The sequence below is a fragment of the Hemiscyllium ocellatum genome, chromosome 33 (genome assembly GCF_020745735.1).
Source record: "Hemiscyllium ocellatum isolate sHemOce1 chromosome 33, sHemOce1.pat.X.cur, whole genome shotgun sequence".
Lineage (NCBI taxonomy): Eukaryota > Metazoa > Chordata > Chondrichthyes > Orectolobiformes > Hemiscylliidae > Hemiscyllium > Hemiscyllium ocellatum.
Genome location: NC_083433.1, coordinates 46,911,876 through 46,938,448, shown reverse-complemented (window position 1 = coordinate 46,938,448; position 26,573 = coordinate 46,911,876). Strand labels below are relative to the sequence as shown.

Sequence of the window (26,573 nt, the reverse complement as noted above, 5' to 3'; positions counted from 1 at the left end):
TCTTTAGCATCTTATTACCTTTAATGGACAGTAGAAAGGTGTAAATTCAGGGACATTCTTCACAGTCAAATTTACCTTGTGTTTATCTGATTGGGGGAGCAATGAATCCCGATAAATATTAATCGTTGTCTTCACTATATGAGAACTCGATCACAAAGATTAACAATGTCAAGTATTTATTCTCCTTCATGATTTATAAACTCTGGGCACATTGTGACCGAGTGGTACTCGCTTTTTTTTTCAGAAACACAGGCCCTGCCCAACTGTTGGCTCACACTCGTTACACCATATTGTCCTCGTCCTCTCCATCTGAATCTCATGGCAAGATACCTCGAACATGGAGAGGAGCAACTACTCCAAGCACTGAGATCCCACTAATTGGTAACACCCCTCACACTAATCCATAAGAGAAGCCGACTGGTCCCACACTACGTCCCCATCTGAACCACCCTGCTGGCTGCGTTTCTTCCCCATATGAAAGTGGTGTTGGCTCTCTGGTGGCAGAGGGGAATGGAAGGATTTCTCTTCAATCTCATCTTTAGTCAGTGGCTCGTCAAACTTATGGGAGTATTCAGTGGCAACAGAAGCAGAGGCTGTAGAGACAATAAATGATTGACATTGTTCTTTGTTATTTTCCATTGCTCACTGAAAGGTTTAGAACTTGAACTTGAAGTTAAGTGCTGAGCTGGAATCCTTGGATTAACTATCTGCTCAAGGAGCAGAGTGGGGTTACAATTATTGATACAACACAACTTTGATATGAATCATACATTGTTTAAGTTTCCTTGTGCACAACCACAGATCCAGGGGGAAACACAAGGAACTTGGATTGAATAGGTTAAGCTCATGACTGAATAAATAAATCTTGAATTAAAGCAGTGCAAGACATGTGCCTACTTGACCCACATATCCTTTGGGTAGGGAAGGAGTGTTAACGTAGCAAAAGATTTGATTGATTCAAATCATCTAACTGAAGAGACACATTTCCCTTCTTAAGTCATGAGATCATTGGAAGGACAAAACATCATTTCTGGTTAAAGAATTCACCTTTCTCACCAGGTAATGAAGGCACACTGTCTCTGCAGATTGAGTCGTTGGCCACTGTTTGAACCACCTCCTCAGTAGAGCTATGTCCCTTTTGTGTGGCCAGAGGTTCTGCTTTTCTCCAAGAATGGTAAGGGTGAGCTGTCTTGTTTACTGCTGCCGCTGCCGCTCCTAGAGAAATGTCACAGAACAACACAGATGCATAGGTTCAGGACACAAAAACAGGTTCTCAGTATCTGTGATTTACACAGGCTTCCTTCTCAACCTAAACCCATCAACATAGTTTTCTTTGATTTCTTGTATTCCAAGCTCCTCCTTGAATTCATCTGTTATTTGCTTCAATTATTCCCGATGAAGTAAGTTCTACATTCAAAACCCTTTTTGGTAAAGACTTTGTCGTCCTCTGCAAATTCCCCGTGAGATTTAATAGTGATTACATTTATATCCACAGATCCAGTGGATTCTGTCATTCGCAAGCAGAAACATCTTTTCCATGTCTACCCGATCAAACGTAACTGGACCATGTCACTCTTTTTCAATGAGTCAAGACTGTCCAGTCTTACTTGATGAATTCACATTCAGTTTGAATATAATTCCAGTAACTATTCTTTATCTTCCCTACTGCCTCTACATTCACATTACAATATGAAGATCGGAACTGTTTGCAGTGCTCCAAGGGTGATCTGTCCATGGTTCTACACATATCGAACACATTTCCATTCTGTCGTCCCAGAAATAAACCCATGATCTACTTTTCTATCTAACCTCACAAACTGGTGCTATTTGCTGCCAGTGACTCATTGCTATCTCCAGATCCCTCTGCCCTATTTAAGGACATATTTCCAAAGAGGAAGTGGTCTCTTTATTCTTTTGACCACAGTGTACCACCTCACACATGGGTGGAGGTTAATCTTCCACAGCTTTGACTGCAATATTTCCTTAACCAAATCTTCCCAACAGTAAGTCTTCCTAAAAACAAACGCCAACATATTAATGTTCTTAATCTCGTCAACTATTTCTTATTTGAAAAGCACTAACTGTCGAGCTCACTTTTGAACAAACATCCTCTGCCACAGTTATCAAAATGCCACAAGCTGAACGACAACCAGTATTTACATTCATATTCATTGCAGCCTAAGAATGAGAGGTGGTATCATTGAGGGTCTATAAATGGTCAAGGGATTGACCAAGTAAAGGCAGAGAAGATGATTCAATCTACAATGAGTCGTCCTAAGTTGACAATAAAGGGAAAGTTGGAGGAATTACTTCTCTCAGAGGATGGGGAACCTGGGGAATTCCCTATCTCAGAACACTGGATTCTGAGACATTAAGTAAATTTAAGTAAGAGACACACAGACTTTTAATCAGTTATGGGTTGAAGAGTTAAGGAGGGCTGGCAGGAAAGTCGTGTTCAGGCCAAGAGGAGAGTCACAATCAAGCTGCCTAAATTTTAAACATGAACACTTCTTAATAGTTCACTCAATCCTAACGAAATATTTTGTGCAAAACAAATCACATGATGCATAGTTATTCAGAGAACAAAACAAGTTTGTTCATTGAAGAACCCAGAGGAAAAGGTGATGAAACAATGTGAGTTTGATATACCTCAATCATCATTTCAAGTGCATTCTCTGCATAAATTCTCCTTTTCCTCCTCGAAGTATTCAACTTCTTGAATAATTGAGAGAATGAAGTCACAGTTGTACAGTACATAAATCAGACCCTTCAGTCCAACTTGCCCATGCTGACCAGATATCCTAAATTAATCTAGTCCCATTTGCCAGCATTTGTCCCATATCCATCTTAGACCATAAGACATAGGAGTGGAAGCAAGGCCATTCGGCCATTGAGTCCACTCCGCCATTCAATCATGGCTGATGGGCATTTCAACTCCACTTACCAGCGTAGCCATAAATTCCTCGAGGCAACAAGAATCTATCAATCTTAAACCCTTTCTACTGATTATCAGTTTATTTGACTTTATCAGCACTTGAAATATTGACTTTTTTTCTCCAAACATTGGTTAAAGAAATCGTAACTTCATTCATCCAAGTTAATTTTGTAACCTTTCACAAAGGAACAATTGAGAACAACATATAGGTGAGCGCAAAACAAAATACTGCAGCTGTGCGATATCTGGGAACACTCTAAAGGTGAGGCATTCATACTTTGTTGTAACCTGCAATCTAGCCAATTTCAGCAAAATGCTGTTCAATTTTATCTGCAAACTATTGAATGCAAAATCCTCCTTGCACAATAATGAGGCAGCATTTTGGGATGTCATTTTTAAAATATATTATTTTCAAAGTTACTCATAATTAAGAGTGATCACTTGGTGCTATCTGCATAACACAGTACGAAAAGGAATTAACATTAAAAAAAACATTATAACCCAAATTCAGAGTCACGAATTCATTGATATTGCATGGATCCAGCATTTTATAAGTAATTGATTTTAAAGATAAATAGATACATTTACTAACTATATTGGAGCACAGTCAAGTTTCTCACTGAATAGTGACAGGATTGGACAGAGTCCGCATGGATTTTAGAGAGGGGAATCATACTTAGTAAATCTACTGAAAGAATCCACAGAGTCGAATATTAAAGTAAGAAATTGCAGGACAGTTAGAAAAGCTTATCATTAAATATGGTCGACTGGGTTTGTGAAAGAGAAACTATATTTGACAAATTTGCGACAGTTCATTGTGGAGATAACTAGCAGGGCTGATAAAGGGCAATCCAATGATGTTCTGTATTTGGATTTTAAAATGCAAATGATAATGTGCTACATAATAGTTAATTGCACAATTGAGGAGCTCATGGTATCGGGGTAATGTATTAGCATGGATTGAGGATTGGTTAACCACGCTGGCTGTTGCTGAGTCCTCACTTGCAGTGCTGTACACAATGTTAGCTCCCATATTTAATAAAGAATAAACCAACATCGGTGACCATTCAAAAAAGATTCACTTAGCTGCTTCGAGCATGAAAGGGTTGACTTTTCAAGAATAGATAAGCAGAGGTGATCTTATGGAAACAAGATTCTGAGGAGCTTGACAGGGTGGAAGTTGACTAGATCTTCTAGCACCAGTGAAGTCTTAAACTTGGGAACATTACACAAGGGAACATTCATTTTTGAAAAATTAAAGATTTTCTTCTCTCAGTGAATGGCAAGAATTTTCTCACACAAACAATTGTGAAAGTTAAATGTGGGAGGGGAATGGTTGGGTTACTCTTTGGAGGATTGTTCTGGTGTTTTGGGCTGAAGGGCCTGTTTCCACACAGTAGGGAATCTATGATTCTATCTCAAATTATTTTTTTAAAGTGTAGATAGATTTTTGAAACATTGAGCAGCTGAGGGCTGTGCGGATCAAGCCTAAAAGAGGTGTTGAGGTCTGGGTTGGCCCAGCCATGATCTGATAGAATGGGGGAACAAGCTGAAAGAGATGAATTGCCTACACCTGCTCCGATTCCTTAAGGCTCCATTTCATGTTTTTTATTGTCTCCAAAGAAGAGCGTAATACAATCTGCAAAGATCTCAGATGTTGTGAAAATGGGGTGTTTATGTACTGATTCTGATGGCATTGATTCATCAATCACAGCTATACAGTCATGAATAGGAAGGCAATGCCCACAATGAATAAAGGAAATCTACTGCAGAGCTCATTGTTACCCGCAGGAAACATGACCCAACATATCAGCAAAAGCAGGACACACTGCGCATGCTCCAGCCAACAGAGGGACCCCGGGTGATTGATGTCAGCACTGGACCAATGAAAGGACAGTGGGCGGAACTGGAGGTCCGAGCGGGAGGTTGGTCCTCCATCCAATCAAAGTGAATGAAGGGCGGAGCTAAACTGAACCATGTGATCACCCTCGCGCGCGGCGCAGAGTCGCTGTAATGAATGCTCGGGAAGTTATGGAGAGAAAGCATAGGGTAAGGTAAGAAATAAACAGGGAAACGGGAGAAACACTGTGTTGCTATGAGCGGAGAGGTTTTACAAACGAACTGTGCACGTCGGAAAACTCAAGTTTGAACGTTCCAGTCCCGTATTTGCAGTAAATGGGGAATTGCCTCAGCGGCTGCAGGCCTGAGTGAGCGCCGCCATCTTTATTAGGAACAAGGATTCACTGGACACGTGCGGAGCCGCCATCTTTGTAGGGGGCAAGGTGCAGCCAGGCGCATGTGCAGCCTCTCTCTGGTACAGAGTCATTGTGATGACAGCAGCCAATCCTGCTCTGATTCACCTCTGGGCTCCCTCAGGGCCACTTTGTCAATGTCTAGCTTCATCAGTCTCCAGCCATGGGGGTATTTTTGGTCTGTTTAGTACTGTATTATTACTGTTATAGACCCTTTGTAAATGAGTTTTTCACTGCGGCCCAGCCCCTGACCATGTGCTGCTCTATCATTAGTTTACTTTTTTCTTGAATATTTTTGACAGTCAAGAATTCCTTTTTCCAATGAGCAAGTGTATTTTCCTTCCATTTCTGACTATCAAATTCTCCACCATTTTCATTCCCTGTAATCCGTTTTGCATTCCCTGAAACATCTTGTGTATTTCTCCTTCCACAGATCACAGTGATTAATGCCAAAGCCCTGTTGCCTGGGGAGAGGGTGATGCTTGACTTTATTGTAAACCTGCAGTTTGTGTGGTGAAGGTGCTCCCACAATGTGGTTGGGTAAGAGACATTACAGATTATTCATTACAGCAACAGTGATGATTTGAAGATCATGTCCAAATCAAGAACAGTTTGTAGTTTTATCATCATGCTTATAATTTCACAAAAATACGATTGAGAACTTTAGATATAAGGCCAGATATAGAGATATTTGGTCAGATGTCCAAAACAATTGCCGAAAATCAGATTTTGAGGGCCGTCTTAACGGTGGGAAGCAGACCTGTAAGGTTTTGTCTACAAATTCCAGATCATGGTGCTTTGGCAACTGTAGAATGAGCCACACAGTTGAAGAAATGGGAGTCTCAAAGAAAATGGGTTGTCGAGGTCTCAAAGGATGTGTGGTGCAGGGAGCTAGGGGTTATCACAGCCAGGAATCAAATCAAGAATGAGAATTTTAAATTGTTGCTGCTTATGAATAGGATCCTTTTGACAGATGAACATGTTTGGGGAGAAGTGAGCACGTGGGCGATAGAGCTTGCAATTTTTCTTGAGATTAAAGGAAGGTTGAATTTGGGAGGCTGGCCAGGAGTGTGTTTGGATAATTAAGTCTGGAGATAAAACACAATGGATGAGAGTTTGAGTATATGCGCTGAGCTGAGGTGAGGGTGGAATCAGCTAGAATTAGTGGTGTTGGAGTGGAACTGGGCTGTCACTCTCCCCTCCACTCTGGGATTCAGCTGGTTGTCAGGTGGTGAGTCAGGGCGGTAACACAATCGGGAGCTGAGTGGCCCTGGTGGAGCCTAAAATGAGTGTCACTCAGCTGGCTGTTGCTGAGCAGCTGCTGCGTGGTAGCCCTATTGATAACATCTTCCATCACTTTACTTCTGATCGAGTAAGGACTGACAGAGGGAAATTTTCTGGGTTGGATTTGCCCTGTGTTTTTGTGTTGAACATCCCTGGGCAATGTTCCACATTGTCAGTAGATGCCAGTGCTGGAGCGGTACGTGGTTTGGTGGGTGGCAGTTTGCGCGACAGAACTTATCACTATTATTGCCAGAAAGTAAGCAGGACCCATAGCCTTTACACTACTTAACCATTTCTCGGCATGATACAAACTAAATTGAACTGGCTTAAAGTTCACATCTGTGATGTTAGGAACCACTGGAGAGGGCTGAGATGGATCATCCCACTTTGCATCTGGCTGAAAATTGCTGAAAATGCTGTCATCTTATCTTTTGCATGGATGTGTGAGACCTTTCTATCAGTAAGGGTGGGGATATCTGTGGTGCTTCCTGCAACGAGTTGTTTAATTGTCCATCACTGTTCATAACTGGGTGTGGCAGAACTGCAGAGCTCTGATCTGTTCCATGTAGGATCACTTAGGTCGGTTGCTTGCTGCTGATGCTGTTTGAAATGCAGATAGTCCTGTTTGGTAGCTTCACCAGGTTGGCACTTCGTTTTTAGGTATGCCTGGTGCTGCTCATGGCCTGCCCTCCTTTCCTGTCCATTGTGATGGGTGAGTGTGGGATTTACAAACCCATGAGATTACAGATTGTGCTGGAGTACAGTTTTGCTGCTGCTGTTATCCCACAGTGCCTCAGAGATATCCAGTTTGAGTTCCTACATCTGTCCCATTTAGCACATTGTTAGTACCACTCAGCACAATGGAAGTTTTTCTCAACTTTAAGGTGGGGCTTTGTCTCCAAAAAGACTGTGGGATGGTCGCTCTTACCGATACTGTCATGGACAGATGCATTTGCTGCTGGTAGATTCATACTCATAAGGTCTAGTATGTTTTTCCCTCTTGCTGGTTCCATTACCGCCTGCTACAACCCAGTTGAGCAGCTATGTCCTTGACGACCCGACCAGCTCAGTCAGTAATCCTGCTGCTGAGCTACTCTTGGTAGAGGACATTTGAAATCCTGTACCCAGAGTAGGCTTGTAACCATTTTATTGCCTTAGTGTTTCCTCCAAGTGGTGTTCAACATGGAGAAGCGCTAATTCATCAGCTGAGGGTGCACGGTACGTGGTAATCAGCAGGAGCCATGAGACTTCCTGGTGTCCAAAGTCAATGCTGAGTACTCCCAGGGCAAATGGTTCCTGTGTGTACACCACTATGCCGTCACCTCTGCCTGGTCTGTCCTGCTGGTGGGACAGGACATATCCAGAGATTTCAGGAGAAAGTGAAGACTGCAGATGCTGGAGATCAGAGTCGAGAGTGTGGTGCTAGAAAAGCACAGCAGGTCAGGCTGATGAAGGGCTTAGGCTCGAAACGTCGATTCTCCTGCTCCTCAGATGCTGCCTCACCTTGTTATGCTTTTCCATCATCACACTCTCAATATCTAGGGATGGTGATGATGGTGTCTGGCCATTATCTGTAAGGGATGACTCTGTGAGGATGACTATGTCAGGCTGTTCCTTGACTAGTCTGTGAGACAGCTCGCCACGTTTTGGCACAAAAAAAAGATGTTAGTGAGCAGGATGTTGCAGAGTCGAGAGGGCTGATCCTGTGGTTGTATTTTCTGGTGCCTTGTTAAATGCCAAGTGGTCCATCCAGTTTCATTCCTTTGTTGAGACTTTGCAGTGATTAATACAGTGAGTAGCTTATTGGGCGGCTGTCAGGTTGGCAGGATATTTTCTGCCATTGACAATAGTTCCTTGGAAATCAGGAGATTCCTAATTCGTTATTATTTCTTGAATTCTGATTCCATCGTCTGCCGAGCTGGGATTCGAACAAGGACTTCAGTTGTACATTTTAATATTCTGGATAAAAGTTAAATACGTTAAGTTTGTTCACTCATTTTAAACATCACTAACCCTGGTTTTGTTTCTTTGTAAAACACTGTCCATCATCCTGTCTCCTTCATCCTTCCCTCCAACAAGAGCAAGTAGCACATTGAGTTTCTCTGTCACTAAGACTGAGACAATCCGATCAGCTGCCTCTGTTGCTTCCCTCCCTCCCACTAGCCCACCCAAACAAACTGCCTGACATGGTGTTCCTGGTTTTTGTCCCAAACTTACATCTTTCTCCTCTTGTCAAGTCTTATCAGAGCTCATCTTGATCTTTTCCTAGTCTCGCTAAACCACAGACATTCCAACTCTGTTTCCTCCTCATCACTCCCCCTCGCTAATTCACAGATATTGTTCCTTGTTCTGTCTGTCTGTCTTTTCTCGTTATGTCCTTCTCATCCATTCTGCAAAAAAAACCTAACATTTAATCTCACCATCATTTGTAAATCCTGCTCCATCCCCACTCTCCCTTTCCTTTATGAATTCCTTGTATTTGGTGTCCCTCCAGGATCTATCCTTGGTCCCTACTGTTTATCACCTACATACTGCCAGGAGGTGACATTGTCTAAAAGCACAGTGTGAGGTTTGACATGTACACTGACGATGCCCAGCTCTCCCTCCCCATCATCCCTCTCCATTGCTCCATTGTTACTCAGTTATCAAACGGCTTATCACATTCCCACTACTTGATTAACTGCAATTTCCTCCAATGAAATATTGTTACGGTTAAACCCATTACCTTCAGTTGCTAATACAAATTCCTTTCCCTTACTGCTGAGCCCCTCCCTCTCACTGGGTGCAGTCTGAGGTAGAACTAGACTCTTCACAACATTGCTGTCATATCTGATCACAAGGTGACCTTCTAATCAGACATCTACACAATCACAAACACCAGGAATTCCAATCTCTGAAGCGTTGCTTGTCTCCACCTCACCCCAGCTCCATTGCTACTGAAACCCTTGACCCGTGTCGGTGTTACTTTAAACTTGGTGAATCCGAAACAGAACCCTTGATTTCGTGACTGACTCAGAATCTGCTGGCTTTCAGTGTTTCCTGCACAATTACCCCAGATCCCTTTGTGGTGCAGCTTTCTACAGATTCCACCATGCAAATATCACTCTGTTCTCTTATTATCCCCTCCAAACTGACCGACTTGACATCTTCCCAAATTACACTCCATCTGGCGACATGTTGCCCCCTTCTCCTGTGTATCTCTCTCTCTTCACAATCCTCTCAGAACTTTACAGTTACGCCTTTCCTAGGAATTCCGCCCCCCCCCCATTCTTCTAAACATTTACTGGGAGCACTGGGCAGTGTGAAGCATGCAGAGATGCTCTGCTTTTAGAGATACTCTATGGGAGGAGCTTGCTGCCCATTGGTCAGAATGGAGGCAACTTGCCCATCTAGTTGCTTGAACCTTTCACCCCCCCCATGTCTTATTGATGAGGCACAGCGGTGGCACGGAAGGGAAAAAAAAAGAAGCAAATCCTGCTCTCCGCATCTCACTGACTCCTGGAATATTCTGTCCCATGTGTCAAAGATCTGCCCTGTTCAGTCACATGAAGTCCCAAGGTGGAAACTCACAGAAACCCACAGAAGTTTCCCCCTGAACTGACTGCTGACCTCCACAAGGGGTAATGTGTCCAGTCATCCTGGGCCAGGAGGAGGGGATGGTGCGAGTTTCTAACCTGAACTGACAGTGATGGATTTTATAAACTTGTTTTACGGGATACTACAGGTGGACATTCAGATGGTAATCTCAGTTATTGTAACACCAAACTCTGATTGAATTAGTCAATTCATCAGGACCTGGATATTCGCATTGTGTGTGAGTATTGTATTCCATCTGAATCCCATTTGCTGCATAAAAGTTCTCTTTGAATCTTCCCAAACCTTTTATGTGTGTCCTGTAATCCTTGTATAATGAGCTGATGGGTGTAAGGTTTATTATTATAATGTATAATTTCTGTAAACCCCTCTCTCACAGTGCAGCCACAAATGCCTTTGCTACAAGGAGAACAACCTCAGTTTCCCCAAACCCCTGATTCCCCAGTGACTGTTTGATTAGATTACTTACAGTGTGGAAACAGGCTCTTCGGCCCAACAAGTCCACACCGACTCGCCAAAGCGCAACCCACCCATACCCCTACATTTACCCCTTACCTAACACTAGGGGCAATTTAGCATGGCCAATTCACCTGACCCGCACATCTTTGGACTGTGGGAGGAAACCGGAGCACCCAGAAGAAACCCACGCAGACACGGGGATATCGTGCAAACTCCACACAGTCAGTCACCTGAGTCGGGAATTGAACCCAGGTCTCTGGCGCTGTGAGGCAGCAGTGCTAACCACTGTGCCAGCATGCCGCCCACGGCTCTCTATAAGACACACATCAGGATTGTGTTGGAACGTTCTCCACTTGCCTACATCAGTGCAGCCCCCAACAATATTAAAGAAAGTGAACATCCTCCAGGACAAAGCACTGTGCCGTAGTGGTGTCCCATCCACCCCTTCAGCATTCCCTCTCCCCATCCCAGAGACACAGTGGCATCACTGTGTAAAAGGGAAAGTCAGCATTGTCCTCCCAGACCATAGGGCTGCTCTCTCATTAGGGAGGAAACTGGAGCCCCTGGAAAAACCCATGCAGACACTGGGAGAATGTGCAACTCCCACAGAGACAGTTGTCCAAAGCTGGAATCGAACCTGGGGCCCTGGAAGCATGGCTAATCACTGAGCCACTGTGCCACCCTCAAATAGTAATTTGATTCACAACTACCACTTCCTCTGATAGTTCATTCCACACATAAACCATTGTCTGAACAAAAATTTTAAAAAATCCCCGAACCTCTTTTTAAACTGTTCTGCTGTCACCTTAAAAGCTATGTACCCAGTCTTGAATCGGGTTCCTTCCTGGAAAGGACACCTGCTGTTCACATTACTGATACCACCCCTCCATGATTTGAGTCTAATAAGGTCACTCCTCAGCCTCCTGCGCGCCAGTAAAAGACGTCGCAGCCGATCCAGCCTCTCCTTATAAGTCAGACTATCCATTCCCCTCAACATCCTGGTAAATCGCTTCTGAATCCGCTCCAACGACATAATGTCCTCCCGATATCAGCATGACCAGAACTGGACACAGAATTCCAGAAAAGGCCTCCCCAACATTCAAAATAACATCCCAACTCTTGTACTCCAAGGTCTGAGCAATGATGACAAGTGTGCTAAGCACCTTCTTAACCACCCTGTCTACATGTGACACAGACTTGAAAGACCCGAACTCCTCGGCCTCTTTGTTCCATATCACTCCTCGAGGCCCCGTTTTTAATTAGTGTAAGTCTGCTCTCGTTTGTTTTATCAAGATGTAGTATTTTGCATTTATTCCAATCCAAAAATACCAAAAAATCCTGAGCATTAAAGACAGTGGGAGTAGACTTAAGAGGGAAATCAGGAGGGCAAAAAGGGTGCATGAGATAGCTTTGGCAAATAGTTATGAATAATCCCAAGGGTGTTTATAAATATATTAAGAACAAAAGGGTAACTCGAGAGAGAATAGGGCTCCTCAAAGATCAGCAAGGTAGCCTACGTGTGGAGCCGCAGGAGATGGGAGAGATACTAACTAAATATTTTGCATCAGTGTTTACTGTGGAGAAGGACATGGGCAATATAGAATGTGGGAAAATAGATGGTGAATATGTCCATCTTACAGCGGAGGACGTGCTGGGTGTCTTGTAACCCGTAAAGCTTGGTTAATCCCCAGCACCTGATCAGGTGTACTCTAGAGCTCTGTGGGAAGTTGGGAATGTGATTGCTGGGCCTCTTGCTGAGATATTTTGTATCATCGATTATCACAGACGAGATGCCGAAAGACTAGAGGTTGGTTAACATGGTGCCGCTATTTAAGAAAGGTGGTAAGGACAAACCAGGGAACTAACGACCGGTGAGCCTGGGCAAGTTGTTGGGGGGAAGCCTGACGAACAAGATGCATGTGTATTCTGAAAAGGAAGGACTGATTAGTAATAGTCAGCATGACTTTGTGCATGTCTCTCAAACTTGATTGAGTTAATTGAAGATGTATCAAAGAGGATTGATGAGGGCAGAGAGGTGGACGTGATCTATGGAATTCAGTAAGGCACTCGACAAGGTTCCCCATGGAAGACTGGTTAGCAAAGTTAGATCTCATGGCATACAGGGAGAACTAGCCGTTTGGATACAGAACTGGCTCAAATGTAGAAGGCAGGGTGGTGGTGGAGGGTTGTTTTTCAGATTGGAGGCATGTGACCAGTAGAGTGCTGTAAAGATCAGTGTTGTGTCCACTACTTTTTGTCGTTTATATATATGATTTAGATATGAGCATAGGAGGTATAGTTAGTAAGTTTGCAGATGACACCAAAATTGGAGGTATAGTGGACAGCGAAAAAGGTTACCTCAGACTACAACAGGATGTTGTTCAGATGGGTGAGAAGTGCCAGATGGAGTTTAATTCAGATAACTGTGACGTGCTGCATTTTAAAAAAGCAAATCTTAACAGAACTGATACACTTAGTGGCAAATTCCTAGATAGTGTTGATGAACAAAGATATCTTGCTTTGCAGGTTCATATTTCCTTGAAAGTAGAGTTGCAGATAGATAGGATACTGAAGAAAATGTTTGGAATACATTATTTTATTGATCAGAGCATTGAATATAGAAGTTGGAAGGTGATTACAGGACATTGGTTAGACCCCTTTTGGAATATTGTGTGCAATTCTGTTCTCCGTGATTCGGAAGGATGTTGTGAAACTTGAAGAGGTTCAACAAAGATTTACAAGGATATTGTCAGGGTTTGAGCTGCAGGAAGAGAGCAAAAAGGCTGGGGCTTTCTTTCCCTGGAGCATCAGAGAGTGAGGGTTGACTTCCATAGAGGTTTATAAAATCATTAGTAGCGTGGATAGGGTAACCAGACAAGGTCTTTTCCCTGAGTAGGAGAGTCCAGAAGTAGAGAGCATAAGTTGAGGGTGAGAGGGGAAAGATATAAAAGGAAATTAAGGAGCAACCTTTTCTCACAGAGAGTGGTGCCTGAATGGAATAAGCTGCCAGAAGAAGTAGTGGAGGCTGACAATTACAGCATTTTGAAGGCATTTGGATACTTGACATGAATAGGAAAGATTTAGAGGGATATGGCCCCGGTCTGGCAAGAGAGATAAGATTAGGTTCGGATATCTGGTCGGCATGGACAAATTTGACCGAAGGTTCTGTTTAGTGCTGTTCATCTGTGACTCACAGCTCAGTGGGTTTCGGTCTCTTCAAAGATAAATCTTAGTCTGTTTTATTTTAGTAAAGCTACAACGTTTTGTGGGGCGACGGTTTATTTCTTTAAATACACATCTTATGAGACATTGATTAAGTTTAATATAAAATTTTGGTACTAATTTATTCTAGAGTAGCGTTTGTAAAGCTGTAAGACTGTGTGCCATTTTCTGGGTCTGTGGATTGTTCAGGTTCAGAGATGGCCATTCGAACAGTGATGTGCTCTTCCTGTTGGATGTAGGAGATTAAGGAAAGTTTCAGTGATCCTGATTGTCTGCAGGAAGTGAGGATGCAAATCCTGTAGGATTTCATGGATCATATGGAGTGATGGTTCAAGGTAATGAAGAATTTACGGGAGCCGGGGGGTGTGATAGGTGGCAGTTTCAGAAAGGTAGGTAAACTGCCCATCCAGTCAGGTAGATGGGTTTCCTCTCGGAAAGGGAGGAGTGGAGAGCAAGTAATGCAGGAGTCCCTGTGGTTACTTCCATCTCAAACAAGTATACTGTTTTGTAAAGCGTCGGGGGTCACACTCTCAGGGGAATATCGCACTGACAGCCAAGTTCCTAGTGTAATGGATCTAGTGTAATGGATCTAGTGTAATGTGAGGTATATCAGGTTCCAATTGATCGATGGTGATAGGGGGCACTCTAGTCTGCAGCACAGACTGCAGTTTCTGTAGCTGAAAGTGAGACATCAGAATGGGGGGGTGCCTCCCTACTGCCTGGGTGAAGGATGGCCCCGAGAGTGCAGAATATTCTGAAAGGGGAGAATGATCAGTGGGAGGTCGCTGTACATTGGTACCGATGACATCAGAGAAAAGGATGACGTCCTGATGAGAGAATATAGCAAATTAGCCTGGAGGATAATAAGCAGGTCCTTGTGGGTAGTAATATCTGGATTACTCCCTGTGCCACATGCTTGTGAGAGTAGGAATAGCAGGGTAGTGCAGATGAATGCGTGGCCAAGGATCTGATACAGGGGAGAAGGATTCACATTTTTGGATCATTAGAATCTCTGCTGGGGTAGAATTGACGTGCATAACATGGATGGATTACACCTGAATTGGAAGGTGTTTAATATCCAAGCAGGGAGATTTGCTAGTGCTACTCGGGAGGCATTAAACCAGTGAGGGTGTGGTGGTAAACCTAAAGAGATAGTGAGAAAGGAGGTCAGTCTGAGGCTGGTACAGTTGAGAAGTTAGACAGGCAAGGGCAAGGCACAGAATGAGGTAGGAATGACAAATTACAATAGACAATAGGTGCAGGAATAGGCCATTCTGCCCTTTGAGTCAGCACCACCATTCATTATGATCATGGCTGACCATCCACAATCAGTATCCTGTTCCTGTCTTATCTCCGTAACACTTGATTCCATTATGTTTAACAGCTCTATCCATCTGTTTTTTTTAAATTATCCAGAGACTTGGTCTCCACTGCCTTCTGGGACGTGTCCACTACTCTCTGGGTGAAGACGTTTCTCCTCAACTCTGTTCTAAATGGCCTCTCCCTTATTGTTAAACTGTGTCCTCTGATTCTGGACTCACCCAGCTTCTTGCCTCCAAAGTGACCAACCCTTTAATAATCTTGTAGATCTCAATCAGATCCCCTCTCATTCTTCTAAACTCAAGTGTAAACAAGCTCAGTCGCTCCAATCTTTCAACATATGATCATTCCGCCATTCCAGAAATTGACCTCGTGAACCTTCCCAACACTCCCTCAGTAGCTACAATAATCTTCCTCAAATGTGGAGACCAAAACTGCACACAATACTCCGGGTGCGGTCTTACCAGGGCCCTGTACAGCTGCAGAAGGACCTCTTCGCTCTTATACTCAATTCCTCTAGTTATGAGGGCCAGCATGCAGTGAGCTTTCTTCACTACCTGCCGTACCTGCATGCTTGCTTTTCTTGACTGATGTACAAGAATAACTAGATCTCGTTGTACTTCCCCTTCACCAAACTTGACTCCTTTTAGATAGTAATCTGCCTTCTTGTTCTTGCCTCCAAAGTGGATAACCACACAATTATCCACATTCATCTGCATCTGCTATGCATCCATCGACTCACCGAGCCTGTCCAAGTTAACCTGTATTCTCATAAAATCCTCCTCACATTTCACCCTGCTACCAGCTTTGTGTCATCAGCAAATTTGCTATTATTACTTTTAATATGTTCATCTATATTATTAATGTATATTATCAACAGCTGTGGTCCCAGCACCGAACCTTGTGGTACCCCACTAGTCACTGCTTGCCATTCCGAAAGGAAGCATTTATCACTACTCTTTGCTTCCTGTCAGCCAGCCAATTTTCAATCCAATCAGTATATTTCCCTTTGTAAATCCATGCTGACTCTGACGAATCCTATTCCTGCTATCCAAATGAGTAATAATTTCATCTTTTATAATTGACTCCAGCGTCTTTCTCATCACTGACATCTATAATTCCTTGTTTTCTCTCTCCCACCTTTGAAAAGTGGGTCAACATTAGCCACCCTCCAATCTGACTCTACATCTCCTGATTCTGTGTCTCCCCCTTCGCAAGGGGCTGAACGTTATCCCTCACCAGCAGGACCATCCCACCCCCTCTGCCCATCAGTCTGTCCTTTTGATTGCACTGCACTGCATGTATTTCAATGCAAGAGGTTTGACAGGGAAAGCAGATGAGCTTCAGATATGGTTTTGAACATGGGACTGTGATATAGTGGGTATTACAGAAACGTAGCTTAGGTTGGACAGGCCAGGTAGCTTAATGTTCCAGGGAATAGATGTAAGAGAAAGGATAGAAATGGGATAAGAGAGAAGGTGGAATGGCGTTTTGGATTAGGGATAATGTTATTGTTGTGCTTAGGGAGGATATTCATGGGGGTTCGCCCATTGAAATTACTTAGATGGAACTGGGAAATAAGAACAGGATGATCACCTTATTGAGGTTATCTGTGTGGGTTTCGTCCGGGTGCTCTGGTTTCCCCCCACAGCCCAAAGATGTGCAGGTTGGGTGCATAATCCAGGCTGAATTGCCCATATTGTTCAGGGATGTGCAGGTTGGGTGGATTGGCCGTGGGAAATTGCCTACAGTGTTCAGGGATGTGCAAGCTAGCTGGATTGACCATGGGAAATGCATCGTTACAGGGATAAGGTAGGAGGCTCTGAGGGTCAGTGTGGATGTGATCAGCCGAATGGCCTGTTTCCATACTTGGGATCCTCTGACAATAATTCCACTAGTTTTAAAATAGTTACAGAAAATAATAGACCAGATCTAAAAGTAGGTGTTCAAAATTGGGCAAAGATGAATTTTGACGGTACAAGGCGAGAACTTTCAATATTTCTTTGCAACCCCCAGGTAAAGGGATAGCTGGAAAGTGGGAACATAAGATCAGAAGGAATAGGAGCAGGAGTAAGCCATCTGGCCCCTCAAGCCTGCACTGCCTTTCAATAAGATCAGTGCTGATCTTTTCATGGCCTCAGCTCCACTTTCCTGCTCTCTCTCACAATAACCCTTAATTCCTTTCCTGTTTGCAAATCTACATTTTGCCTTAAAGCCATTCAAGTTGATAACGTCAACTGCTACACTCAGCAGGGAATTCCACAGATTCATAACCCTATAGCTGAAGAAGTTCCTCCTCAACTCTGTCCTAAATCAGATACCCCCTTATTTTGACGCTGTGCTGTCTAGGTTGACCCACCCCAATGGAAATAACCTCCCTGCTTCTATCTTATCTATTCCCTTCTTAATTTTGTTTTTTTCCAATACAACCTCCCATTCTTCTAAATACCAACAAGTGTAGTCTCAGTCTATTCAGTCTCTCCACATACACCAACCCTCTCAACTCCTGACTCAAACTAGTGACCCTCCTCTGCACCGCGTCCAGTGTCAGTACATCCTTGCTGAAGTAAGGAGATCAAACCTGCACACAGTACTCCAGGTGTGGCCTCACCAGCACCCTGTACAGCTACAGCATACCCATCCCTCTAGCAAGAAAGGACAGTAGACCGTTCACCCCATCTCTTTTAGTCCCCTGGGATGCATTCCATCCCGGCCAGGAGACCCACGTACGTTTGGGCTGTTATCTTTCGCAACACTACCTCTTTACTGAGAATGACTGAAAGAAATAATGGGCGGCACAGTGATTAGCACTGCTGCCTCACAGCGCCAGAGACCTGGGTTCAATTCCTGCCTCAGGCAACTATTTGTGTGGAGTTTACACGTTCGCCCCGTGTCTGCGTGGGTTTCCTCCAGGTGCTCCGGTTTCCTCCCACAATCCAAAAATATGCAGGCTAGGTGAATTGGCCATGCTAAATTGCCCGTAGTGTTAGGTGAAGGGGTAAATGTAGGGGAATGGGTCTGAGTGGGTTGCTCTTCGGAGGGTTGGTGTGGACTGGTTGGGCTGTTTCCACAGTGTAAGTGATCTATCTATCAAAAGTTGTTCATTGGGGCGGCACGGTGGCACAGTGGTTAGCACTGCTGCCTCACAGCACCAGATACCCAGAAAATGGGCGGCACGGTTGCACAGTGGTTAGCACTGCTGCCTCACAGCGCCTGAGACCCGGGTTCAATTCCCGACTCAGGCGACAGACTGTGTGGAGTTTGCACTTTCTCCCCGTGTCTGCGTGGGTTTCCTCCGGGTGCTCCGGTTTCCTCCCATAGTCCAAAGATGTGCGGGTCAGGTGAATTGGCCATGCTAAATTGCCCGTAGTGTTAGGTGAAGGGGTAAACGTAGGGGTATGGGTGGGTTGCGCTTCGGCGGATCGGTGTGGACTTGTTGGGCCGAAGGGCCTGTTTCCACACTATAAGTAATCTAATCAAATCATCTCAATAGGCCAGTATGTTCCTGTTAAGGCCAAGTCTGGTCGGTGTAGATAATGCTGTGTGTCTATAAAAATTGAGGGTCTGATCAAAAAGATGAAGGAGGGATATGGCAGGTACAGACAGCTGGGTTTGAGTGAATCCCTCGTAGTATAGGGGCAGTCGGAGTACACTCGAGGGAAAACAGCAGGGCAAAAAGGATACATGAGATAGCTTTGGGGGGGAAAGAGGTTTAAGGACAATTCAAAGAGATTCTACAAAACACTAAGGACAAAAGAGTAACCAGGCAGAGAATAGGGACCCTCAAAGATCAACAAGGCTGGCTGTGGAACCACAGAAGTTGGGAGAGATACTATCCGAGGATTTCATGTCAGCTTTTACTGAAAGAGGATATGGAAGCTAGAGAGTTTGGAGAAATAAATAGTGATAACTTGACAACTGTCCATATTACAGAGGAGGTTGTACGGGATGTCTTATACAGAAAGCTGAGTAAATCTGTGGGACCTGATCAGGTGTATCCCAAATCTTTGTGGGATGTTAGGGAAGTGATTGCCGGGCCCCTCGCTGAGATATTTCTATCAACGATAGGTACAGGTGAGGTGCTGCAAGACAGGCGCTATTATTTCAGAAAGGTGATGAGGAAAGGCCAGGGAACAATACACTGGTGAGCCTGAGGGTAGTGGCAGACAAGGTGTTAGAAGGAATTCTGAAGGACAGGTTTACATGTAATTGGAAAGGCAAGACGGGATGAGGGATAGTCAGCATGGCTTTGTACATAACTCACTAACTTGGACTTCAGAAAGACATTCAAAAAGGTTCCACGTAACAGACTGGTTAGCAAGTTAGACACCATGGAATGCAGAGAGCACCAGCTATTTGGATACAAATTGGCGGGAAGGTTGGAGACGGAGGGGAGTGCTTTTTGGTCTGGAGGCCTGTGATGAGCAATATAGTGGAAGGATCGGTGCTAGGTCTACTGGTTTCCATCATTTATATCAATGAGTTTGATGTGAATATATGAGGTATAGTTAGTAGGTTTCCAGTAGACATCAAAATTGGAGGCACACTGGACAGCGAAGAAGGTTATTTCACAGCACAATGGGACTTCAATCAAATGGGCTGAGGATTGTCAGATCGAGTTTATTTCAGATAAATGTGAGATACTCCATTTTGGAAAAGCAAATGAGGGCAGGAAATATACACTTAATGGGAAGGTCCTGGGGAGTGTTGCAATTCATAGTTGGAGTGCAGATTCATAGTTCCTTGAAAGTGGAATTATAGGCAGGGTAGTGAAGAAAGTGTTTGGTGTACTTGCCTTTACTGGTCAGTACATTGAGTAGTGGAATTGCGATGTCATTTTGCTGCTGCACAGCACATTGTTTCAGCCACTTCTGGAATTCTGCTTTCAGTCCTGGTCTCCCTGCAATCGAAATGATATTATGAAACTTAATAGGGTTCGGAAAAGATCTGCAAAGATGTTGCCAGGGTTGAGGGTTTGAGCTACATAGGTAGAGGGTGAATAGGCTGGGGCTGTTTCCCCTGGAGCATCGGATACAATTGTGAGGGGCATGGATAGGGTGAAATCCCAGAGTCTTATTCCTAGGATATGTGAGTCCAACGCTCGGGGGCACAGGTTTCAGGTGTGAAGGAAAAGATTTAAAAGGGATCTAAGGGGTAATGTTTCCAGCTGAACATGGTACATGTATGGAATGAGCTGCCAGAGGAAGTGTGGAGGCTGGTACAATTACCCAATTATGCCTTTGAGATGTTATATGTGATTAGCAAAAGTTTAGAAGGATTTCGATCAAGAGCTAGCATATGGGATGAGATTAATTTAGGATATCTGGTCAGCATGGACAAATTGGATCGAAGAGTCTGTTTCTCTGCTGTACATCTTTATGGCACTACTAAAATTAAGATGGGTTTCTCTTTTATGGAGAGTTAGCAGAAGGTCAGATAATTCTCCTTGGCGCTGAGAAGGTTAGGCAGTGATTTCGACCAGGAGCAGATTTGTTTTCAGGATATTTTATTTATAGAGAGACAGAGGCAGAAATTATTAACCTCACAATTTTCAGTAACTACCTTCAGGTAACTGATAAATAATGCAGGTTAAAAATATGAAGATTATTTTACTCACTAAGTTCTGAGCATCTGGAGCAGTTTGTCCGACAGCTGGATGCAGATTCAGTAGTTATTGTCAAAAGAAATTTGGAATGTTCCTTTTTTAAGGAAGGATTTGGAGGGCTACAGACAAATGGGAGGTGTGTTCGGATAGACTGGCACCATCTCCAGAGGGGAAAATACAGCCCCATTGGGCTGAATAGCCCCCAGCCCCTGTGCTCTGTGTTACTGCCCCATTCACTGTGAATGATGAAGCTCATCCCAGGGCAGAATCATAGAGACATACAACATGGAATTAGACCATTTGGTCGAACTAGTCCATGCCGACCAGATATCCCAACCTAATCTAATCCCATTTGCCAACACTTGGCACATATCCCTCTACACCCTTCCTATTCACATACCCATCCAGATGCCAAATGGTGTAATTGTACCAGCCTCCACCACTTTCCTGAACAGAAGATTCCATACACACACCAATCTCAGTGTGAAAAAAAGTTGCCTCTTGGGTCACTTTTAAATCTTTCCCCTCTCAGCTTAAACCTACACTCTCCCATTCTAGACTCCCCCACCCCAGGGAAAAGACCTTGTCTATTTTCCCATCCATACTCCTCATGATTTTATAAAGCTCTATGAGGTCACCACTCAGCATCCGATGCTCTTGGGAGGAGCCCACTCATGTCACAATGGGGCCCGGGTGATTGACAGCAGCTTCAGACCAATAGGAGAATTGGCGTGATCCTCCAGACAATGGGAGTGAATTAGGGTGGGTCCAGCAGACCAACACATGGCCATGAGCTGTGCAGGCGCAGTGTTACGGTGAGGGGGTGGGGGGGACCTAGTGAGTGTGAAGGGAGTGGGAGAGACTGCAAAGTCTGGAGAAGAAATGGAGCTATTGTGGACTGGGAGGGTTTATAAACGCAGGGTTTTAGGCTGCTAGACCTGAATTAGAAATTCCTTGTAAATTAAAACTAAAAGAACTGCAGATGCTGTAAATCTCACACAACAGCCAAAATGTACTGGAAAAGCTCAGCAGGTTTGGCAGCGTCTGTGAAAAGAAATCAGTGTTAAGATTTTGGATCCGCTGACCCTTCCGCAGAACTGATGTGTCTGAAAAGAAATGTTGGTATATATGCAGAAGGTAGGGGTTAAGGAGTAAATGATAGGTGGGGATAGAGTCCAAAGAAAGAGATGGGAGCAGTTGGACAAAGGAGTGGATAACGACCTGGCTGGGGGAGGGTAAATAGCTATTTATGGGGACTGTTAGTGGCTAACCAGAGGTAATGTGTAATGGTAAGCTGTGTGATAACAAGGCCTGGTGTGTGGGTTAAGATGCTAGGGCACTAGGACATTGGAGAGTTCAGGAGCTAAAATTATTGAATTTGTTACTGGGGCTAGAGGGGTGCAGGGTCCCCAAGTAGAAGATAAGATGTTGTTCTTTCAGCTTGCGTTAACGTGTGGCGCTGGAAAAGCACAACAGGTCAGGCAGCATCTCAGGAGCAAGAGAATTGAAGTTTTGGACATATTCCTTTCATCAGGAATGCCAGGATTGGCGGGGTGGGGAGTAGTAAGAGAGCAGAAAAGTAAATAAGTGGGATGTGTGGGGTTGGTGGGAAGGGAGCGAGAAAGTCAATAGGTAGATGTAGGTGGAGGGTAATGGAGAGAGGGTGGAGTGGATAATTGGGAAGGAAAATGGACAGGTGGGACAGTTCAAGACTGTGGTGTCGTGTTGGAGGGTTAGATCTGGGATGGGGTAGGGGAGGGGAGATGAGGAAATCTTGATTCTGTGATTAAAGGGTCCCAATGTGGAAGATGAGGTTTTCTTCCTCCAGGCGTCGGGTGGCTGGGATTTGGTGGTGGAGGTGGCCCATGACTTGCATGTCCTTGGCAGAGTGGGTGGGGAAGTTGAAATGGTCGGCCACAGGATGGTGGGGTTGGTTGGTGCATGTGTCCCAGAAATGTTCCCTGAAACATTCCCCAAGTTGGTGTCCTGACTCCCCAGTGGAGAGGAGGCCACATCAAAAGCAAAGGCCATAATAGGTGAAGTGTTTGGATGTGCAGGAAAATCTCTGCTGGATGTGGAAGGGTCCTTTGGAGGTGAGGGGGAGGTGTGGGCACAGGTTTTACACCTTTTGCAATGACATGTGCTGGGAGTGGAGTGTGGGTTAGTGGGGAGCATGGATCTGACTAGGAATTCACAGGGAATGGTCTCTGTGGAATGCTGAAAGAATGGAAAGGGAAATTTATCTATGGTGGGATCTGATTGTAGGTGGTGGAAATGGCGAGGAGGATGCGTTGTATCTGGGTGGAAGGTGAGGACTGGGGGGTCTATGCTTGTTGCACTTGGAGAGGTGTGGTTCAATGGCAGAGGTGTAGGAAGTGGTGGAGATACACTGGAGTTTATTGTTGACCACGTAGGAGGGGAAACTGCAGGCCTTGAAATACGGGGTGTTTTGCTATGTTCTGGAGTGTTTTGTCACCTTGCACCAAGCTTCACAGGAACACTGCAGTAAGCATGAGACAGAGATATTGGCCAGTGAACAGGCTCGTGTGTTAAAGTGACAGGCATCTGGAAGCTTAGAGTCTGTTTTGCAGCAGAACGTAGATCATCAGCTGCCATTTCCAGCACCTCCACTGAGATGCTGCGAGACACAGGTTCCTGTTCTCTCCATTCACAGCTATGCACCCTCCCAGCCAGAGGATTATCCACTCCTTTGTCTTTCCAAATGTTATTGTTTCTTTTGGGCTCCATCCCAACGTATTATTTACTCTTTGACTCCTATCTCCTGCAGTCCAAAGATATGGAGGTTAGGTGAATTGGCCAAGCTAAATTTCCCATCGTGTTCAGGGATGTATAGGTTAGGTGCATTATTTCGGAGAAATGTCGAATAATAGGGTGGGGGAATGGGTTTGGTTGAGAAACTCTTCAGAGGGTGGGTGTGGACGTGTTGGGCCCAATGGCCTGTTTCCACACTGTAGGGATTCTAATTTTCCCAGCTGCCGTCGTTTCTGAGGAAGTGTCACTGGACCTAGAATGACCCTTAGTGTGTGCAGGAGGAGGAAACTGGAAAGGGGAGTTGGATTCACTTTAGACTAGGAGGGTTTAATTACACTCTGTACAGATAGTTAGGCCTGAATTAGAAACTCTTGGTCCCATGTTTACAGCAAATGGGAGAATGGCTGTGGCCCTCACGCAGTGATAGGTCCTGGGTTATGGCCGCCATCTTTACTGGGGGCAAGGTACAGCGAGGCGCATGGACATGTCCTCTTCCTGGGTGGGGAAGGGGTGATTTGAAGAGGGGCATTTACACATCAAACACATACCAAGAGAAGTGTTTGCCTTCACTATTCATCTTGCATTGACTGTGAGCTTTGTTTTGTGAATTCATTTTATAGGATATTAATTGATCATAATTGAGACAGGGGACTCAAAAGCAATTTTCTATCGTCATCAGGTCATCAGGATCTCAAAACAATTGACATTCAACTGTGGAAGGAGAAAGGTGTGTCTGTTCTGTCTGTGGTAAAGTATCTTTTTATTCGAACAAAAAGCAGAAAGGTATTCAAATTTGTGGTTGCATCACCCTTTGGATTTGTGCTCTGCTCTGGGCCCTGCAACTGTGGAAGGAGATATTGCCCTGCGAGGGAGCACAGATGTATCCAAATTACACCTCGTCTCTTTTTAGGAACTGTCAGATTCAGTCACAATCATCCATGATTCATGATGTTAACCTGTAAACTTGTTATTTTCAATTCACTGCAAATTTCTCATTAAAATTCCTTATGGACTCCAATTCCTTATGTGGGTGCTGATTGGCTGAATGTGTGTTTTGGAGTTGGGTGTAAACAGAGCGAGGTGAGACTGGGAGAAGGTGAAATTCAGCTTCAATTTTAGTTCAGGCCATTCAGAAATTCACATGGTCCCAATGGGAATAGCCAGTTTGTGGTGAAACCTGCTGAGTTTTTTTAAACAGTTTTTAAAAGCATAAAATGTTAGCTTAAGTAAAGATTGGGGCTTTTGATTATAATGGAAATGTTTGAAGTGAAGGAAGGTTTCTTGCTCATTTAAATTCTCCTAATGGGAGTAACTAGCTGAATCTATAGACACATTGTTACAGGAGACCTCAGACCCGTGGTGTGCTCCTCTTGTCAAATGTGGGAAATAAGGGACACTTCAAGTGTCGCTGACGGCTATGTGTGCAGGAGGTGTGTCCATCTGTAGTTACTGGGAAACTGCTTTTCAGACGAGAGTGGACTCACTGTGGAGCAATACTGAGAATGTTATGGACAGCACGTTTACTGATTTAGTCACACTGCAGGTGAGGGTCACAGAGGCAGAAAGGGAATGGGTGACCATCAGATCAAGTAAATGGCTCAGGAAGGAAGTGCAGGACTCGCCAGTGATCATTCCCCTTCTCAGACAGATGTTGTGCACCACTTGGGATTCTATAAGGGAGGGAACAGGTGGGGTGGACTCTCAGGGGAAATCAGCAACAGCCAGGTTCATGATACCACAGATAGCTCTGCTGCACAGAACGGGAGGAAGGAGAATGGCAGAGCTATAGTGACAGGGGATTCAGAAGTCAGGGTCAGAGACAGGCGCGTCTGTGGCCACAGACATGAATCCAGGACAGAGGAATTGAACCCAGGTCCATTTATTGATAAGTGCACAGACCAATGAAGGTCAGTGTCCCAAATGCAACCTTCAGCACTTGATCTCCCTGAAGCTCTACTTTCCAGGGTCTGTGCACTTGTTCTGAGCCCTTCAGAGGGATTGAAGGGGATGGGGAGAAAACAGGAACAGGGTTGTGTTGTAGATCTACAAAATAACAGTCACCCTCCCCTCTCGGTCTCCCCCCTCTGTCTCCCACCCCCCATCATACCTCCTTCCCACCGCAGGGAAAAGACCTTGTGCATATACCCTAACCATGCCCCCACTGATTTTATAAACCTCTATAAGGTCACCCATCAGCCTCTGATGCTCCAGGGGAAACGATGTATTCAGCCTCTCCCTGTAGCTCAAATCCTCCAACCCTGGCAACATGCTTGTAATACTTTTCTGACTCCTTTCAAGTTTCACAATATTGTTTTGATAGGAAGGAGACCAATATTCCAAGCATGACCTAGCCAATGTCCTGTACAGCCGCAAAATGACCTCCCAGCTCCTATACTCAATGCTCTGACCAATAAAGCAAAGAATACTAATCACCTTCTTCACTATCCTATCTACCTATGATTCTGCTTTCAAGGAGCTGTGAACCTGCACTCCAAGGTCTCTTTGTTCAGCAGCACTCACGAGGACCTTACCCATGAACTGTATACGTCCAGCTAATATTTGCTTTTCCAAAATGCAGCACCTCACATTTATCTAAATTAAACTCCATCTGCCAGTCCTCAGCACATTCAACCATCTGACGAATATCCCGTTGTAATCTGAGGTAATCATCTTCACTGTCCGCTACACCTCCAATTCTGGTGTCATCTTACTAAAAATACTTCCTATATTCACATCCAAATCATTTATATAAATGATGAAAATTAGTGGATCCAGCACCGCTCCTTTGTGAAACTCCACTGGTCACAGGTCTCCAATCTGAAAAGCAACCTTCCACCACCGCCCTCTGTCTTCTATCTTTGAACAAGTTTTGTATCCAAGTGGCTAGTTCTTCCTGTATGCAATGAGATCTAAACTTGCTAACCAGTCTCCCATGGGGGAACCTTGTTGAACGCCTGACTGAAGACCATGTAGATCATTTCCACCGCTTTGCCCTCATCAGTCCTCTTTGTTGTTACTTCAAATAAATTGACTCAAGTTCATGAGACGTGATTTCTCACGTACAAAGCTGTTATTAATATCCACATATACATTGGGGTCTGTGTCACCCAGTTATGGGTGTTAATATTCT

General features: G+C 44.4%; 1 long non-coding RNA gene across 1 annotated transcript; it reads left to right on the top strand.

Annotated features, from left to right (window-relative positions):
• Window positions 1-4,927: 4,927 nt before the first annotated feature.
• LOC132831445 (uncharacterized) lies at window positions 4,928-24,421 on the top strand. The gene is made up of 3 exons (XR_009646496.1): window positions 4,928-4,989; window positions 5,621-5,727; window positions 24,123-24,421. It is a non-coding gene; the product is annotated as an uncharacterized LOC132831445 (long non-coding RNA).
• The last annotated feature ends 2,152 nt before the right edge of the window (window positions 24,422-26,573 follow it).